Source organism: Megalopta genalis, chromosome 6 (genome assembly GCF_051020955.1).
Source record: "Megalopta genalis isolate 19385.01 chromosome 6, iyMegGena1_principal, whole genome shotgun sequence".
Taxonomy (NCBI): Eukaryota; Metazoa; Arthropoda; class Insecta; order Hymenoptera; family Halictidae; genus Megalopta; species Megalopta genalis.
The window spans coordinates 20094667-20114845 of NC_135018.1; the positions used below are offsets into that span (position 1 = coordinate 20094667).

The 20179-nt window shown below is 38.9% G+C and overlaps 1 protein-coding gene across 7 annotated transcripts in view; it reads left to right on the top strand.

Annotated features, from left to right (window-relative positions):
- Positions 1-11637: 11637 nt before the first annotated feature.
- Positions 11638-20179, top strand: part of LOC143259765 (cyclic nucleotide-gated channel alpha-3) — a 224729-nt gene continuing 216187 nt past the window's right edge. For all 7 annotated transcript variants that reach the window (XM_076523274.1, XM_076523280.1, XM_076523278.1 and 4 more), the window contains exon 1: positions 11638-13797. The gene's annotated coding sequence lies outside the window, so the exon portion shown is untranslated. The remainder of the gene's footprint in view (positions 13798-20179) is intronic.

Here is a 20179-nt window from a genome sequence, read left to right on the forward strand (position 1 = left end):
TTATTCGTGGTTTCCATTCAATTATGTTACATTTAAACGACCTTTAACTATTAGATTTGTCGTTAAAGGTGAAACTTATTTTTACGAAGATCGTAGGTTACAGCGTCGATTCCACCGAATGATATACTTAGTTGGTTTATTTCAGGCGGACCACTCTGAATAGCGAATTAAATCCATCTTCCCGCAATATAGAATAAAAATAAACTTCGTATAACCAATTTCAGAGTCAATGCCAAGAGTGGACCAGACTTGAGTTGAGCACGAAAATACCTTTAGTACCCTGATCAGTTATGTAACTATTACATCTATAGTATATTTTGTAAGTTAATTTGGATCATGTTAACGCTTAATGGAGTATTTTATTTTACAGCTACATGTATAAAACGGCGATATTAACAAATGATCAGAAATCAACACAGAAAATGTTTTCCTTAGAGCTTGATTTGAATAGAACAGTTTATTTTGAACAAATCTAATTTTGATAGGATATTATAAAGATCTATAAAATGTTACTACGAATGTTGGATCTATATACTTCTGGTATGAACGTTGTTCCGTCGCACAGGAACAAAACACGTGGAGTCTTCGTCGACAGGGTTTATGGCATGGACGTGACAAAAGGCTATTTTTGAGATCAAGACCTTCTTAACATTTGGGGACCGTTTGATGTCCAACCTTCCGTTTCATCTTTCTCAATAGCCGTGACGTGTCATGAACTCGGCATTTCCGACGGGTCTCCCGAAATCGTACCAACATTCGAGGCTACCGGTGATTGACCTAGAGAAAGCTTGCAACATTGCCAGGGTTTTCGAAGATTCTACGTTCATGCAGGTACCGCTCCCACCCTTACCAAGGGTAGGTGGGGGTCATAATACGGACTCCCGAAAAAACGAGAAGACTTATTACTAGTCGAGAAGGCATTACAAACTTCTCGCGTTCGTTCCGAAGAGAATTCATTCGACGGTCTCGCAATCGACCAGCGTCGCATCGCACGTCTTGCGAACTCTTACATTAACAATTCGGAGATAGTCCATCGTTCGGGACACAACCTCTTCTCCATCAGTCGAGAACATACGATTACAATAATTGTATGTGCAACCACTGCTCCACCGATCGGATTCAATTGCCCGACATTAATTTGGCAGGCAATTAAACAGCGATACAGGAATCAGAATGCGTTCATGATCATGGATAATGTATATGTGTAGTTCTAACATAAACGTTGCAATTATGTTGCTGTATCAAGGTCATGAAACGCGATGAACAACTATGTAACACTACAAAGTATTTTTACAGCGATAAGTTTTGAGTTTAGTAAGAAAATATAATTAATTTCAAGCATCTGTTGAAATTATTAAAAATGAAATGCATTTTCATATATATTCCGTTTCTGACAATTGATATAGACGATTTTTATTTTGTTTGAAGATTCACAGTTGAATAACGCAAACTGCAACAGTAAATATTATTATAACAGACTAAACACGGTGAGTGGTCGCCGTCTTGCTTGAGTTTTGCTCGGAATAAACAGTTCGGTATTTAACGCTTTGCCTGAGCCTCACTTCGAGTATGCTGTGAAGGGGTTGAATACTACCTGCATACACGTTCTCTTCAGCATTATTTAGAACTTCAGTCCATTACTGGTTATTTTCATTTCGTTAGTACATATATCGATCGATGAAACTCAGACAATACCGTGTACTGCAAGTAGAAATAGCTAGCAATAGTCAGACACTGGACTATCCGGATTACCTTAGACCACGTTGATGAATTTTAGAACGCGTGTCTTCTACAGCCGTACGTCTCAAGCAATGGAATTACGTAATTTTTACATATACAGTTATTTGTTAATTACAAGAGTGTATAGAAAATTATATAAATATCATCAAAACAATGTTTTCATCGATACTTTTTCAGAAGCGAAAGAAATGAAGAAATAATGATCACAGATTCTTTTCAATATTGTACAAAATTTAAGAATTCTATTAATATATAATATTTCTGGTGTGTCAAGTGTTGAATGTACAAAATACCGTTGCCATTTTATTATAATTAGTACTACTAAGGATTATTATTTTTATTAATTGAACGAAGAGTGTTGCTTATAAATTTTGACTTATTTTTATAGTGAATTTTCGCTTCTCGGAATGTCCAGTAAAACGGATGTGCAGTTCGACTGTTAAAGATCTTGACAAATGGTTCTTTTTGTAAAAATAACGAATGCACTGCATTCGATCCAGTTGTTCTAAATGACTCCGCAACCAATTTCAGTCTAGATCGTCACATGGGATACGACCTCCGTACCCACGAGCTCTGACCTACACATTAACCTGTGAAAAAAAGCAGTGTCAACCTATGTGTCTACCTGTGCGGAAACATGTTTCACGATGCAGGGAAACTCACTTGTTATAGACTCAAGGGTGACGAACTGGCGGCTCGCGAGTAACTGGTGGCTCCTTCCCCTACTCGCCTTTTCCGCTGACCCATTGAAGTATGGCCTCCTCCATACCTCCTTGATTCCATCAATCTAGTGTTCCAAGCTAGATTCTCCTCTCAAGCTTTAGTTTCTACTTCTTACAATTGATGCAAACAATTTTTATTCTGCATAAAAATCCGCAGCCTAGTCTAACGCCTTTGTGTATTACTTGTTGATGACCGTGGTCATAATATCATTCCACTGCTTAAAATGAACTATCTGTATTTACATGTCGTAGAGATTACAAAACTGGGTTACCTTGAAATCACCAACAATCACCGACAATGTTTTCACGGACACAATTTCAGTGACACCATGTTTCACCGACATTGTTTATATACCGATACATTGGAATCACCGACAAATGTTTACATCGACAAATGTTATTATCGACACACTTAGAACTTTCGGGGTATATCAAATATACGTTTAAACGTCGTATCGTACACACTTATTATTAATGCTGTGTTTTACATATTATTTTCGATAAAAGAAATCGATTTATCAATGGAAAGTCACGGCACTTAGAATGAAGTGCAAATGTTGTAAATAGCACTGCACATTCAGATTCTTCTTTAATAACCTTTACGAAAGGTTTTCCATGCCAATATTTGGAAAGGTTTTTCGTCAATATTTTTCAGTTCAACAGATTTTATTGCACAATCTGATAATTCGAGGACGTGCTGCTTCTGGTACATGATTATGTTTTGTAGGGTCATAAGAACGAATAATGCGTTTGTCCATTTACAAATACTGTACTTACTCTTCCTCTGCACTCACAACTGTTTCCACTTTTGACACCTCTTTCATACAACCAGTAGCACAGATTGTCTCCATTCCATATTTCTTATACACGAAGTGTACACTATTTGTAACTGATTCCAACGTGCGGTATATTAACAATGCGGTGTCGCTGAAATCGTGTAGATGAAAACATTGTCCACAAAAAAACGACTTGTCGCAAAGCATTGCGTTTCTAGCTTTATTTTCGTTACGGCGCGCCGAGTGGGAGAACCTGTCAAATAATGTTATTTTGTTAATATTATACTTACATCTATTACAATTTCAGATAAACTTCATAAGTTAGATGAACATGTGTCTTTTCCCCCAGCCATTTTTATAAAAAAATAAATAATGTAACAGTGTTCTTAAATTCTTCTAATGTTTTTGTAGTTCTTCATTTCTATTCTTAACCTTTTAGGTACGACGCGCCACTATAGTGGCTTCCGTGGATATCATCTTTTAGAACGACGCGCCACTATAGTGGCTTTCGCGGATGTCATCTCTCTGGACGACGCGCCACTATAGTGGCTTGCTCTAATAGCTCACTCGCTCATCGTTTGAATCAAATAATCGTCTTCATATGCATTGTTTCACACTTCTTTTGTCTTCACATCGATTTACAACAGTCTACAGGGTGTCACAAAAATGTCTCTCAATCCGGAAATGGCGGGTTCCTCAGATCATTTGAAGCAACTTCTTCCTTTACAAAAATGTTCTCCGAAGCACCGATAACGAGTTATTAACGAAAAACAGTGACCAATACGAATCGATTACGGCTGACGTTAAGCCCAGCGCGCGAAGCCCAGTTCCGCTCATTGGCTCGGTCGCCTCGCGCCAGCTGAGCTGGGATTCGACCGCTCGACCGCTGGCGCCGTTGGCTCGGCCGCCTCGCGCCAGCTGAGCTGGGATTCGACCGCTCGACCGCTGGCGCCGTTGGCTCGGCCACCTCGCGGCAGCTGATTTCGCCTCTCATTGATCACTGTTTTTCGTTAATAACTCGTTAACGGTGCCTCGGAGAAAATTTTTGTAAAGGAAAAAGTTGCTCCAAATGGCCTGAGGAACCCGCCACTTTCGGATTGCGAGACATTTTTGGGACACCCTGTATATACAGACAGAATATACAGTATCAGACTCTGTACAGTACACATCAGACTCTGCCGTCCAGAGTACTAGCCTCGCGCAGAATTCAGCCGTACCTAAAAGGTTAACTTTACACAGTATATTCTTAAATTTTCGTCTGTATTCAGTACTTAATGTGCGAAATGTGAAAACTGTGCAAATATCAAGCTGTAATGCATCAGTGTTGGACACAAACAAACCGATTAGTGATTAATGATTACATCTAACGTGTAATCACGGTCAAGTTTAATGGTTACGTCTACTAAGTAATCGAGTAAGCATGGTTAACGAATTATATAACCTAAATATTATATAAAAATTGGAAATATAAGCATTGGACGTGACTAACTCATAGATCATTAATCATGAAACGACTATTTTGTTTATTATGACTACCCCAACAATTTAATACCGTGGTATACATTATTAATTTTGGCAAGGTATAAATAAATGATTCATCTCACTCTTATAGATTATCAATTACCATGAATGATTACAGATTACCAAATATAATCATGTCCACTGATTTATTCTAGTAACGATTAATTTATTACTAGTTGCGATTACCATGATTATTCTTCCTAGTGTCATTCTTGACAGGATTCGCATAAGCTTTAATTTCCATGTGACTATTCATTATAAAAAGAAAAGTGAAAAGTTTCTGAAAAGCGATGACGAACACGAACTACGCAAGTTAACATATCCATTCTGTGATCCATTAACAGATCACAAGAGTCGATCCGAATCTCGCATAATATGCGAGATATATTCGCATTATATCGCATATAATGCGTATTCGACACTATATGTATTCACCAAGTGTTTCGATCTCTGCGTTGAATAGTGAATTTCGCGCGTAATAACGGTGAACCTAAGTCTAATTGAAATATAATTAATTAAGTGACAGGTTAGTCGCCGTCGAATCGGATATAAGCTCGATGGTAGCTCGTTAATTACTAGAACAGTTGATGGATCATCCCCTTGTAGAAGGAGTGAGATAGAAAGAGACATAGAGTGGAAGTGAGAAAGACAGACAGAGAGATAGAGAGAGAGAGAGAGAGAGAGAGAGAGAGAGAGAGAGAGAGAGAGAGAGAGTGAGAAAGGGAAGGAGAGAGTTAGGTCGTCTCGTAGTTGCAGCAACCGATTGTTTTCAAAGCTTCATCAGAGACTGAATAATCGATAAATTTTCCGCGGTTCCCCTTGCGGGAGTTTCCTTAGCCACGGAGTCAGTGACGGGGATATTCGGATAATTACTTCGACTCGTACTTCTCTGGGCTGCAGATTTTTGTCTTTCGCATTGGGCTCCCGTGCTAATTTTAATTATATTACTACAAGTTCGTCAATAACGCTAGATGACGTCCAAACATCTTCTCAGACAGGCCTTCGTTATAATGGGATCATTAAAGGAAAGTTTCCAGTTCCGTATTGTGTGTGTGGTCACGTAAATCGTACCTCGTGAATTCATTTGTGGCTGTTTATTATATCTCATGTTTGATGATATAGTGTATCTACAGTTTATTGTTACAATATTTGTAACAACAAAAATTGTTGTTGCAATCAAATTTAAACAATGAAATTTATTAACTACTTAAAATGTTTATTAATTTTGTGCCTGCAACTTTATTATAAAATAATATTATAAAAATAGCAGACATATTCTTTCGATGGGCATTGTTTTTTACTGAAGGGATGAAAACAGTCGTCAAGTTTAGAACGAGAGGACCATGTTTGATTAAATATCTCAGAAACTATTAGAGCCAGAAGGTAATCTGAACGATGAAATTGTGTGCATTTTGATAAGAAATTCGGCTGCCAACTTGATTTTCAGTATCTTTGCTTGTTGGTCAATAATACGGTGAAAAGTAACACTTTTTTCTTAATATCATCATTCAAACGATACACTATTTCTTTCAATAGCTGTGGACTACGAAAAGCGCAAATCTAAATAATTATTTATGTAATGGTGCAACCTGATATTTTATCTACAATGGGCAAAGTAAGATAAATTTACTTTAATGGCACATATGTAGATTAAAACAATACAGATTTTATTATCACTAAAAAAAGGAAAGAACATCTTGCTACATCTCTGGCAACAAAATCAAAAGATTGTTGTTTTGCATAAAGATTATATCATCGTGAATAAATTATTTGCTTCGAATAATCAGAAAAATATGTCAACCTACCATTTAACCTATACATATACCGTTCTTAAGAAAGCATACCAAATTTCTCCGCGGATTAAAAATTTCTTAAGTGGAACGATATATCGATAAGTTTTTCGAACATCGACGACGGTGTGGCTTTTCGCAAGGACTTTCGAAAGCAACGGTTGAATTGAGATAGGTACTCTAGTGATGTCTAGCTGCTCGATTTATGACGTACTCCTGTGATGTACGGTTATCACCGGTTTTTTTTCGCGTTATTCGTTGTCAAAGTTGGATAGATCGGCAACAAATTTCGGTGCTGGATGCTTGACGTTTGACAGGGTTGCGTACATTGTTTTTCATGCCTTGCAATTCGCGTATCCTACGTATCAATCTACTTCACAATCATTGTATCGTGAGCCCGAAAAAAGCATCGTCCTTGCTCGAGAATCAAGCGTTTCAAATATTTTTAAAACGTTCTTCACCGATGATGGTTTTACACGATTCAATAATGAAGTCTTGCATGAAGTAAAACAATCAGTTCGATTGTTATGCTTTCATTTATAAAGTACGTATTGCGGGTCGGGTACATTGAACGAAAATCGTTTAAATGTACCTTGTCAAAATAATTTCTGCATATTCGTTGATTGAATTGTACACGTTCGTGTCGTTTGTTTTTGTAAGTCGATACTAACAAAGCAGCTTTGACGAACCCGAAACAACATGTTTTTGAAATCTCGCTGGTTGCGGCATATTTCATAATTGCATGTAGCATTGTATTCGAAGCTCTATTGTCGTTGAAACTCGGGAATTGCATGTAGTTTTTTAAATTATGTTTATTTATGCAAATGCATATTTCTAGAGAGGCAAAATGGAATCGGAATCGAAGAAAATTGAATGTCTTTCGTGAGCAATTTAAATAAGTTAAAAGGAACATGAAACTCGGTGAAATTTTATTAAACTTTGCAATCCATTAATTTTTCGAACATTCCCATTCACCATAAATGCATAAAGTTCCGCAGTCTAGTTACTACGATCAACATTTTAATGACCCTACTTATTCAAATATCGAAATTGCCTTTAATATATAGTTTCAATGTCGTTTCAATTGCGAAAATCTTCTTGTGCAAAGATTGTCTAAACTCGAAATTACAGTGAGAGTAAGCAAAAAAAAATGAAGAAACATATATATAGCATACCAGCTACGTACTAGTATTACAAGTGTGTACTTCAATATTTTCACTCCCCTGAAAGATCACAAAATGAATTACAAGGAAACATTTTCACAGTAATTATTAATTTTATCTCGCATAACCTTCTATAGTTGATATTGAATGATGAAAATAGTATCAATCGTCGATTGGTATAGTTAACTGCAATTTATAACTGGTATAATTAATTGGTATAATTAATACAATAATATAATACTACATTAATATTAACTGATATAATTAACTGAATTTATAGATTCATGATACTAAAGCTCTACAACAATGAATATTTTAATAGAATGTAATGAAACTTTGTATATTTTATATTCAACTCCAAGGAGTTATCAAGTTAAATTATTAAATTAAATAAGGCATGCAGCAATATAATAGCTTCGTGGGTTTCCAATGTATGTACAATTCAATGAATGTAAAAGTAAATGTAGCATATGATTAAGCAAATTTTTCGGTAAATATTAATTGAAACTACCAATAGCGACAGTGTTATCATAAAACAGAGTCGTTGCTTCACAATTTTGTTACAAACATAATGAAGCTAACTTGTGATCATATTTCGCGACAGATTTAAAGGATTAAATTCTGATGGAATTTAATAAAAGTGGATCATAGAAAATCTAATTTCAGCGTGTGATTGGATTGAGTATTGTCTGGCAGAGCAGAGTTTGAGGAACGAGTCAATATGACGGAACGGATACCCTTCTTTACCTACACACGAATCTCCTCTTTCTGCTCATATACCCATCTCTGTCTATTGATCGTCCTTGTCATTCGTTCCCCTTCACAGTGAACAGTTAAATGTTGTCACAATCTTGTTTATCGCTTATTATACAAAAGAACATGAGCAATAAATAAACAAAATTTATGTTTCTACTTACTATAAGAAGTGCTTTAATATATGAGAAAACAATTGATTCAATAATACTATCATAAACAATGAAAAGGAGCAATAATTTTTCTAATAATATCGTGTCCGAATATTAATGCGAGTCACTGTAGTTATTTAAATGGTTTCACGTATTTTGGTAAACAGAGAAACATAGATTTCTCAACAATATTTTAAACAAATCATGCATTAAGTTTAATCAAATAAAAGATTCCCAATGATTTTGTTAAATAGATTTTTACAGAAATATATAGTTTCTCAGAATGACACACTCAATATGTCACGAATTAATACACTAACGTAGCTGAAACTTTATACACCTTCTTTTGGTTGTATTTGTCAATTGATCTTTTTTTGTAAAAATACAATTTTTAAGAATTTTCTTCAAAACTCAAAACTATATATTAATTGATAATAGGAAGTACCCAGGAAAATGTAATGTTATGTATGAAAAACAATTTTAACATTATCTTATGGAGTTAAAAATCGTACAAATCATACAGAACAGAATAGAATAATGATCGTATCTTAGTTTACGTATGCAATGGATTTTCATACTTAATATTTTCGAAAACTGAATCTCTTAGGAGACAATTTTATTCAACATGCTTTCGTTATTTCTGCTCTCTACGTAAGCGTTGACAAATAAAGGCATCGTACCGGAAAAGGTTGAAGAAGTCTCATATTATCAGAACACATTCATCGAAAAGAATTTTCTATTAATAACTTGCTTGAGTTATTCTTCAATTTAATTTTCGGTTATTGCTTTTCTTCAATGATATCGGTAAATCCGTTTCTCATCCTCGATTACTATTTCTCCCACAAATGGGGTTTGTTCTTGGTCATTAAGGTGTTGAACACATATGGCGGCTGGATTTAAATGAGTCTGGCCGAAGAATTCATGCGACACTCACGCCGCCCGTTTAGGTATTTTTCCTAATGGATGTAACCGGCGCAGTCAGAAAATAAGTTTTTTCCACGACAAGATTAATTGAACCGCACCCAACGTAATGATGAGGACGATTAGTATTGACCTCGTAGCATTGACCCGTGGATAGGACAAATGGTTCATCAATTCCTCCATTATTCATGTAAACTTTGCGTCGTGCAATCGTCCCGTTAAAATTATGATTATAAATGTTCGATTGTTCAAATGTTGATTCACATTACGTAATTGATAGCAACGAGTAATTCGAATGCTGCATATCATATATTTTTATATGTTAATGTTAATGAGTATTTTCATTTCACGTACACTGACAAAAATATACATGTACGTCGATACTCAATAACATATTGCTCATTTTTAGAGTACGACATAATTAGAAAATATGACTTTTGTTTCGTGAAGAACTCGTCAGACTTTATATTTACGACATTTTCGAAATATAACAAGTTCTTCGCTGTCCTAAAATGTGGATGTAATAAATGACGATTTTAAAATTGCTACAACGTCTGTTACTATGTTCAATTTTATAATTGATAAGTTGATTATATTGTCTACGATACGTCGACGATGTAGAATATGACTTTTAGAAAAGAATTTCGTATTTTGATTATGTCTGACCACTATGCGTCTCTATCACTCACGTTTCGTTATATTGCAAAATTCCAGATAAAATCTAAATATTCAATTGTACCACATGGCCCATCAATTTTGATACCCCGTTTACGCTTCTCTGTCATCAGGGAAACAACTTTTACAGAATGCAATATCTTGCATTACGCAAAACAATCGCTCCCATTACTGAGTGCACACAGCCAGCGTATAATATTTGTTAAAACTTTATATAACCGTGTTATATTCTTCATGATTTTTCTATATGCTTTAGCGACGAAATGACACAAAACCTGCGCGATCGATGTATTATACGAGTGTTTACTTATTTTCTCGCTTCTCCCTGCCGCGCCTGTCGTTCAGCGTCCCAGTTTTGTTCGCACGCCTTTGGATCCAAACTTTGAGCAGGATGCTCGAATCGATGCTCATCGATTCGGCAAATGAGTGGCTCGCACGACCGACGCGGCGCTCAAAGCGTTAAGGAAACTCCGCAGCGCGGATCGGTCGGTCCAGAATGCGGTGCTCGTTTTGTTTTTCCCTCTAGAATCTTCGAAGCCGGCGGAGTCCTTGCTTGCTATTCGTAACGGTGTCAGGAAACGTCGGCAGGGGTGGGCGTTCTCGCCGTCTTTCTCGCTTGCTCATTCCACATTCTAGCGTCACCGGGGATATCCGGCTCTTCGCGTATGCCTCTATTTTTATATTGAATCTTGCAATATTTATCTGTCGGTCGTGTACCGCAGCATCCCGTATTATCCGTCATTCGTATAAATTGCATACGTCGCTCCTTGCCGGGGCCGGCCAATCTTGGCCGCCGCGAAGCGGACATCGTATCGCCCCCGATAACTCCGATATATTCGGCTATCTCCATCCGTCCCCTTTCGCGCTCTTCATCCCTCTCGTGGCTCCGGTCCCCTAATTCGCATCTATTTCCAGCATCTCATTCAGCCGTCTCTTTTGGTCCAGCATTATCCCCGGCGTTTTTCTTCCCACTTTTCGCAGTCTAGTTTGATCTTTGTCCCTCGGTCGTTGCTCTCCGTCGGGCGCATGGGTTTATTCCGTCGGGCCACCAACCCCGCAGCTCGCCGTCTCTTCCTTCAGCCCGTGAATTCCGAAGTCCTCTTCCTTCGCCGCGATTCTTCGTCTCCTTCCAGCTTGCCGAGTTTTCCCGATCCTACTTTCCAATCCTTTTCTCTCTCTCCTCTGCTCCGACGGCGCGGCGACCCGTTCTCTTTCACCCTCGCCAGCATTCTGCGGACGTCTCTGTCCTACCAGCGCCCTCTCTCGTGTGCTTTGTCGGCCTGTAGCTGTCTCGATTCCACGTAGCCGTCGTGTCGCACGGGCTGGTCCTGCGCGATGGGGATGCTGCGAGATAATCGTTCCCCCTTCGGCCCGCCGGAGCGGCCAGCCCCTTTTGGATGCCCCCGTCCCGAGGAAAGCAGCAGTAAGAGCCAGGCCGCCGCCATAGCCGCTCCCCGGGAAACGAAGCAGGAGAAACCGCCGTACGATTCTCTTTTTCTTTTTTCGTTTCTCCATTTCTGCCTTTCTCTTAGACCCCGGATCCGCGGCAACATCGCTGCCGAGCCCGATATTCGCGAGCGCAATCCGTGCGTGCCGGAAGGAGATCGAAGCGGTGTTCCTTCGCGACCTCTCTTTTCCTCTCTCTCTCTCACTTTCTGCATCTCACTCTTTCTCTCTCTCTCTCTCTCTCTCTGCCTCTCGCACTCTCTCTCTCTCTCTCTCTCTCTCTCTTCCGATCTCATTCATCTGGTCTTTCTCTCCATCGCTGGGACATGACCGCCCACCGATGCGAGCCGAGGAAGATCCGCCGGCGAATCATGTGACACGGTCCTCGAACACGCTTTCTTCCCGTGGACGTTGACTCGATGACAGCGGACGCTCGCCAACGGTGCTGGTGAAGACGGCCGTGGTACGTCTTCGATTCGCTGCGTGAACGTGGATGCCTGCCGAGCCGCGAGACAGCCGATGACGCTGCCAGCAGCCCGCTAACCTCGATTCTCAGCTAACACCACGATTTGAGAGAAACCCAGCGCGCGGATCACGTCGAACACGAGCCCCGTGCGGACTGTCGAGCACAACATCGTTCCAGGGACATGGCAACAGCGACGTCCAGGTCGTAACAAGTCGATTAACAATCGATTATCTGGCTGGACATCGGCGATCGGAGGATCATCGTGTGCTTCTTTCGAACTACCGAGCATTCCTGGAGCTGCGAACGTGTCCGATCAGAGCGATACTGCGGGTTCTCGCGAGGCTGCCGCGGCATTCAGCGTGTTGACGGGCGACTAGCGCCCGATAATGGGACGATTCTATGGTCCAGTGGCATCGAGGCGCGTGATCAATCACGGCTGGCGATCTTAGAAGGTTGTGTGCGAGTGACAAGCAGCGAATAAACGACGGGACAATCCGTGATGGAGCAGTGAATCTGACAAATTCGATGAAACGCGAACGAAGGTCTCCGGATCAGGTACGAGAAATAACTCGGGTTCGGCTACCAATCTCTCTGCAACAGTGAAGTAATAACGAGGCACGCACGTGTCAGCCGTGCGTGAACAAGCCATACGCCGCGGCCGTTTGTTCGCGGGCACGTTCGGCTAGGATCAGTGCGTTTTACTCGACGAATCGAGAATTACGTCACGTTGTGCAATGTGCGATCGACTTCTCGAGAGTCTTCTCTCGAAACAATGCCGCGCGGTGTTTCACAGAATTTCTAATTAAGCGGCCGAGATCCTCCACGCTCGGTTCCCTCGAGTCCGAAAAAGAGGGGCGAATTGATCGCCGGAGCAAATACCGGATGGATAGTTTTAAAGAGCGCATAGGCTCGGCAAAGAATCCCCTCCGACGTGTTCCGGAGAGCGTGTAACCCAACTCCGTCGACGAGCGAGCCGCTCGAAAAAGGGGAGAATAAAAGAGCCATCGGTGCGATCGTGTCCGATCGTTTCGCGAACGCTTACGCGCACGTTTTATACCGCAACAATCTCGCCAATGTCACGTACCTCGACTTCCATTGACCGATCTAGCCGAACCCGCTATCATCGCACCGTTCGTTAACGCGGAATCGGCAGCGCATATAATCATCAGCTACGAGATCGGACTTTTCGACTCACGTTCGGACAGCAGATTCCCACGCTACCGAAAACGAGCCACGTGATCGAACGCCGAAGACACTAGGCTAATCGCATAGTTCCACGCTAACAACGCGTAAGTGGAAGCCGTTCGAGGTCTCGTCGTTCCGGTTGCCAGCGTAAGAACTCGACGTCCCCGTGATTGTTGAACGGTCATCGTCTTCATCCGGTTTTCGGCACCGATTCTCTCCACGACGAGTTCGATTCAAGGGGGACTAAACTTGTTGCGGAGAAGAACACACACACGAATAGGCACAGCAAGGGTTGGAGGTGTGCCGAAGCATATCTTCGTCGCACTGCGAATCGCGACGAGCCGTCGTTGTCCGCCCTGATCATCTTCGATCCGCCCAGCGTTTGATCGACGCTCGCAACACCGTTTCTCGAAACTCCTGCTGCCACTTGAACCGGTGTTCCGCAACACGAGGATCCAACGCGTGCTCGAGACGCCGTTCTCTGCCCGTACGTATCCCCAATAGCATGACCGTGCGTATCCGCGGATGTCTGATAAGATCATTTGGTACTTAGCAGCTCGTTACATGTACCCGATTCTGATCAAAGTCGTTCGATCCGACAGACCGGTGCTCGCTGCATTTAACCTTAGAAAGACTGAGGTCTGTTTCTCTCGAGTCCATCGGTTACATAACGTTGACCCTGGAACGCTAACCTTCTGTGCTTAACGCTTACCGTTGGTCTTCGCCGTTTTCTTTGGTTGAGTTGTGGAAATTATTAGATGTTGATTTTTGTTGGTATGAAAAATATGATTTAGGTGTTCCATCTAAGATCAAACACCGAAATGTTCACTTTACGATGATGGGAGAAATGTTTCAGATATGTTTTAACCCTTTGAACTCGAGTGGCAACTATAAGGCGCCATTGAAAATTGTTATTATCATGTTTCGAAGTAATTCTAACATCATCAAATTTGTTTGTATTAGAAAAACTGTAAAATGTGTAGTTATTGCATGCGTCAGAAAATTCAATTTCATATGTATAAGATGCACTGGGTTCTATAAAATGGAAATGCTATAGGTTGGAAAAAGTATTTCGAATTTCGAGTTGAAATGGCTCCGACCGCTAAAGGTTAAATCGTAATCATTTTATGAAGACTTGTTTAGGTCATCGAGATGCCAGCGTAAATATGCTGACAACCTGAAAAGATATGCTAAAAAAACGATCGTATGTACGACAGTTTCCTTCTGAAATTAATCAAACAATGTTTGAAATATTTCTCACACATTTAAAAATGAAAGAGACATTTTGGTGTTCGCGATAAAAATACAAAATTCAGTGTTCCAAAGTTTGGAGTACATTATTTCTCTTGAGGAGGATTATAGAATTTCAAGATTGGTATAGTATAAGGTGTCTTTCTAGGGTTGGTATGCTGTATATTTCATGGTCAAAGCAGTTTATTCGATCCAAATCTAAATTTCATTGTTTATTGTTGCAATGATCATCTTGTTACGATCATCTTTTTACTTTTGCGAAATCAAAGACTGGGTCAGATAAATCTTCAGGATTGTGTTTGTTATCGCGAACGCATGGGTTACTATTTAATTGAGCCGATATTTTAATATTTATCTTGCTTCATTTTTCAGTTAATCTCATTTAGTGACACCTATGAACTGTAAATTGCATAGTTTCTTGTGAATGCATACTTGCGTGTAATATGATAATAACTCTGCCGAGAAGTAGATGAAAAAGAACTTGCGGATAGGTGGCAGTAAAGAGAGAAAAATCTTGGAGATGTGAAATTCTGTAAAAGAAGGAAGGAATCACGGCGGTGCTAGCAATGGTGTAGGATTGCCGCATTGCTGTGCATTTCATAGTTAATACGTTCCGTTTATCTGAGACAGTGAAAAAGATACTTTCTTGTGAATTTATTTAACTTAGGAAACAGTGAATTCTGGACAATTACGACAATCAATTGCGTTTAAACATTATTAAAATAATGCGACTTTTCTTTCTACGAGGAAATAACAAGTACGATGCGTGAAAAAAGAATCTGTCATAGCACGGGACATATAATTAAAGTAACCAAAAACGCGAAAGCTGTTCGTAACTTCCCTTGCACTCGGTGCAAACAGTGGAGCGATCTCCTCAAGATTTTCAAGTGGCGTGAATTCTGAGGCCCTTGTTCTGGCTGCTGAATACGCCGCGCCATGCCGGTCGTGTGAGTTGACATAGATAAAAAGAAACGCATGAATGACCACGGTTCTTTCTATTTGCTATGCTTTATCCTCGTATCATTTAATTTGAACGCCGTTCTATTTTTAATTCACGTGCAAATAACAATTTCATTATCCTTCTGATGCGCGTATCCATTATTCTGATAAAATATTTACAAAATCTTGACATATTTACGTAGGATCAGGCTTCAAGTAATTAACTCTTGCGATATTATAATTACTTAACAAAACAATTGCGAAATAAGAATGCAAAATAAAATAAACAGCGATCCTTTCTTGCGCTTCTGTTTATTGCTTCCCATTTATTTTTAATTCTCGCGCGTGTTCTGGAGCTTTGCCTACGTCTATTATACCATTTCAAGCTTCATTAGGGACAGTTAATTAAAATTTTTCACTTGAGTCCGTTTTAATCAAATAGATAGGATTAAATAGTTCGTTGAAAGCAGAATTTTATTTAACTACAGCCAGGAACAAGATATTATTTCGTATTTTACCCAATTAAAGTCATATATAAAAAACGTTTTTATGATTATCAAAAGAAATCACTTATGTTACATGCTAAATTAAATTCAGTCACGAAAAGTTGTTTAATGTTATAACGTAATTTGTATTAACAATGTTATTCTAAAAACAAACGATTTATATCATTACCACTTATGATAATTCATCTTGGGCTTCAAGCGAAGAAACAGACGAAATATTTTCACAGCTTGAACAGCTTGAACCACGTTCCTTTCTTGTGTGGGAACTCGATAAAATGGCGAATGCTGAATAAGAAACTACTGGAGCACACTTATCGTAAAGCTCACTGTATCTAAGATATTTGTCTATCCATCCCGCGCTTTCATTACGAAACATGTTTCAAACTACATATGCTGAATACTTTGGACCTTGACAAGCAGTAAACAGTAAATATCGTGGAACGGCATTGTTACATTTTCGTTGTTTCTCTCGATTTTAATATCATTCTCGTTCGGTGATCATAAATTTAAGGATATGAAATTTCAACTGCAAATATTAGCAGAACGAAAATCTCAAGAGCTCAAACTAAAATCGTAAGACGGTCAGAGCTGCTGGAACACATCGTGTACTGGGTGCACAGAATAAGGTGTTACAAGCTGTTTAATTCTAACAAAGATATCGGCTTTTGTCAATCAAACAGATTGTAAACTCTATTTGATTTAACCTATATAGGTTATACATTTATCAAAACATTTTAAATTAACATAAAACTTTTTTCGAATATCATTTCAAGTTTCGCAAACATTTTTCACATCAACATCGCTAAGGACGATGATTAAATGGCATAATAAATGAAGCGAAAGGTTTCTTTTATGTTATCCTTTACTTATTTGTACCTATTACGTACATAATATTTACATAATTAACAAATAGTTATACAATACAAAAGCTAAATTTTCGATGAAATACAAAAATTCGACATGATTTCTATTTCTTTCGTTTGTATCTCAGTTTTCTATGATTAATTTTTAAAAAATGTACTCTTTTTTTTTTTTACTACGGTTTAAGCAAACCTCTTGCGGCACTTTATTTGGCACACATTGTAGATGTGGTTCGCTCGCAGCAATCCGTGGTTGTGCGGCCGAGGATTCGCGTGCGCGCCTTGACGAATATTCGCGGATCTTCGGTGCGCGGACGGTCGTAAAAATCGACCGTTTTCGAGGGTCTCAAGTGGCATTTTCGGCGCGCGTCGTCGCTTAGTGTGCGCAGTGCGCGCACTGGTTTGTGCGCACTCTTTCACGGGTGCAGACCGAGCTTAAGGGCTACGATCTCGGTGGCGAAAACCCATTTCTACGAGTTCCAAGGGTCTTTTTCATTCGGTTAGACGCTCGCTCCTCCAATCGCCGAGCGCGCTGCTCGTTTATTACGTCGACATAATTCTTTGCTTGTTGCTCGTTTTACATTTCGCTTTTTGCCGAAATTGTACAGCGGACACCGTATCATTTGTTGGCTCACTAACACGTTCGTACGGGCTGTCCAATTTTTCGTTTATCACCAGTGTGCGAGCGAATCTTTATTTTCAGTACACGGACGTTTATGACTGACAAGGAAGAATTTTTAGGTGTCCGTCTACGATTGCTGTGGTTTTTTCATATGTTATAGATGACCAAAAATAAGGAATACGTATCTTTTCTATTATATATCAGCCTGTTTCCATATTTATGGGGTGAAACCCTCGAAGTTGATAAGATGGAATACCAAAAGTCGCTTAAAGTTAGTTAAAAGATTATCAAACTTGTTATAAACTTAATTTGTAGCATATCTGAGTGCATGAATACTGTTCTTGTTGTTAGTCGCCCTTAGCACGGGGTAAACTACCCCGAATCAATACACATTTAAAAAAACTTCGCACCTGCAAAGAGTTCATATAACCTTTAAGGCATCTTAGATTTCATTTCAACAATTTATTGCACGATAACAAATTAGTAGATTTATGACTTTCCACCCTTACTGAAGGGTAAACCACTCCTGATTGTGATGAACTACATCTGTTTTAATAAGGGTCGATCAAATTCAAGTAAAGATTATTTCTTGACTTCGAAATGATGACGATTGTTAGGCCATATTAAGGCAAATGTAGTTCACCACAATCAGGGGTGGGTCACCCTTCAATAAGAGTGGGAGATCATAAATCCACTAATTTCTTATTGCACAGTAATTTGTTAGAATGAAATTTAAGATTTTTTGAAGATTATATGAACTCCTTGCAGATTTCAAGTCTTTTAAATGTGCATTGAAACGATTAGGGATAGTTTAACCCGCGCTAAGGGTGATTTACTACAAGAGCAGTATTCATCCACTCAGTTATGCCACAAATTAATTTTATAACAAATTTGATAATGATCATTCACCTAACTTTAAGCGATTTTTCGTATTCCATCTTATCAAGGTCGAGGGATGGTTTCTGCCTCTAAATATGAAAACCGGTCGATATAAAAATATACGTATTGCAAATTTTTTTGTTCCTTTATAATATATCCAAAAAACAAAGCAATCGGAGGTGGACACCTAAAAACTCTTCCTTGTGAGCGTAATCACGAAACGCGCGCGCGCGCGAATTCTTAGGGAACAGACAGTTTTGGTAATTGGACAATTGGTATACGTTTGATGATGTTCTTTCCAAGCACTTTGATTAATTATTATGAATATCTTAAAAGATGCAGTGGATACGTGAAAACACTTTTAGTCTATTAAAAATAAATGAATGTAGTTCTGAAATGAAGATATTTATAAGTCACTGTTTAGAGGAATGTCGTCATGGAAGATGGTTTCTTGACTAAAACTAAAAGCAAACTTGATAATAGTGAGGAGTCATTGCACTTTCTGTTTGGCGTAGCGCAAAATTTCTGTATCTTATTTACTTTATGTTTTGGATCCCGTTTCATTAGGGGACCGCTGCTATTTGATTAGTGATGCTTGTCTACGCGATTTGCTTTTGACAACTAATCGATAACCGTACCTTGAGGCAGAACCTTTTCAGCATATTATAAAAGAAAGCATTAAGCATTGCGGCGGCTTATGAAAATCTCTTGTTTTTTATTATTAATGCAGAATGTTTTTATTTTGTCATGAAAATCTCATTATAATTGTCGAATTATTAAAATTAATTAAGGATTGAATTGAATCGGATATTGTTTTTCATTCCATGATCAGATTGTCAGTTTTATGTATTTATAGCATACACAAATGTGTGAAGTACTGTGCAATAGCTTCTACATAGAAAAATCGATGAAAAATATGAAACAAAGTTCTTTTTCTTTTCTTTTATTTTTCACTGATAAATATGTATCAAAAATTTGTTCGAGTATAGAGACTCGCATAAAAATAGTTCACATGACGGGACACTCTATGGGAATTGTTTGCAAACTATGCAATCACAGGAAGAAACACAGCCGAGAAATGGGTTGGGGATTTGAAAAATATAGCGTTCCAAGCATTTTGTCCTTCTCGTTTCAGTAGGAAAAAGAACATCTTGTAGCACAGAGAGTGACCTCATATTTTTGGCTGGTGCAGTAGAGTGTTCAAGAGTTGGCGTCTGAAAGGAATGTATTGTTCATTTTCATTAAAGATAGATCCCATCACAGCAACAATAGCGGGCTGGTTCGTCCGAGGCTGGATTCCTCATCGGCGCATTTTGCTTCGAGCAGAATCGTACTCGCTTAGACCAATGTAAGTCTAACCACAAAGCCTTTGTATACAACTCGCATCCTTTCTTCTAACGAGGAAAAGCATCCGAGGTGTCCTCATCCGATCGTGGTGCAGCTTTTCCGTTCGTGTACTAGCAAAAAGAGCTTCCTATCTCCCATGTATTTGGCACAGATAATCGATAATCTACGAAATATGTAGTACGTAGAATTGAAAAGAGTTTCGTGGGCCTTTTATTTGTTGTAATTTTGAATGAAACCTTGATAGAGTAAATAAATTTCTATTCAATTACTGTTCCTCTAAACGAGACCATACAAATCTATATTTGTATAATGATCCGCAGTCTAGCAATCATTAATATGTTAATATGTAGTTTCTATGAAACGTAAATGTGAATTCTGATAATGTGATTGTGAATTTCTCGAATTCTGGTAAGCTCGTTGGTTCATATGCATAAAATTCGCGTAAACAGAATGCTTGCCTATGTT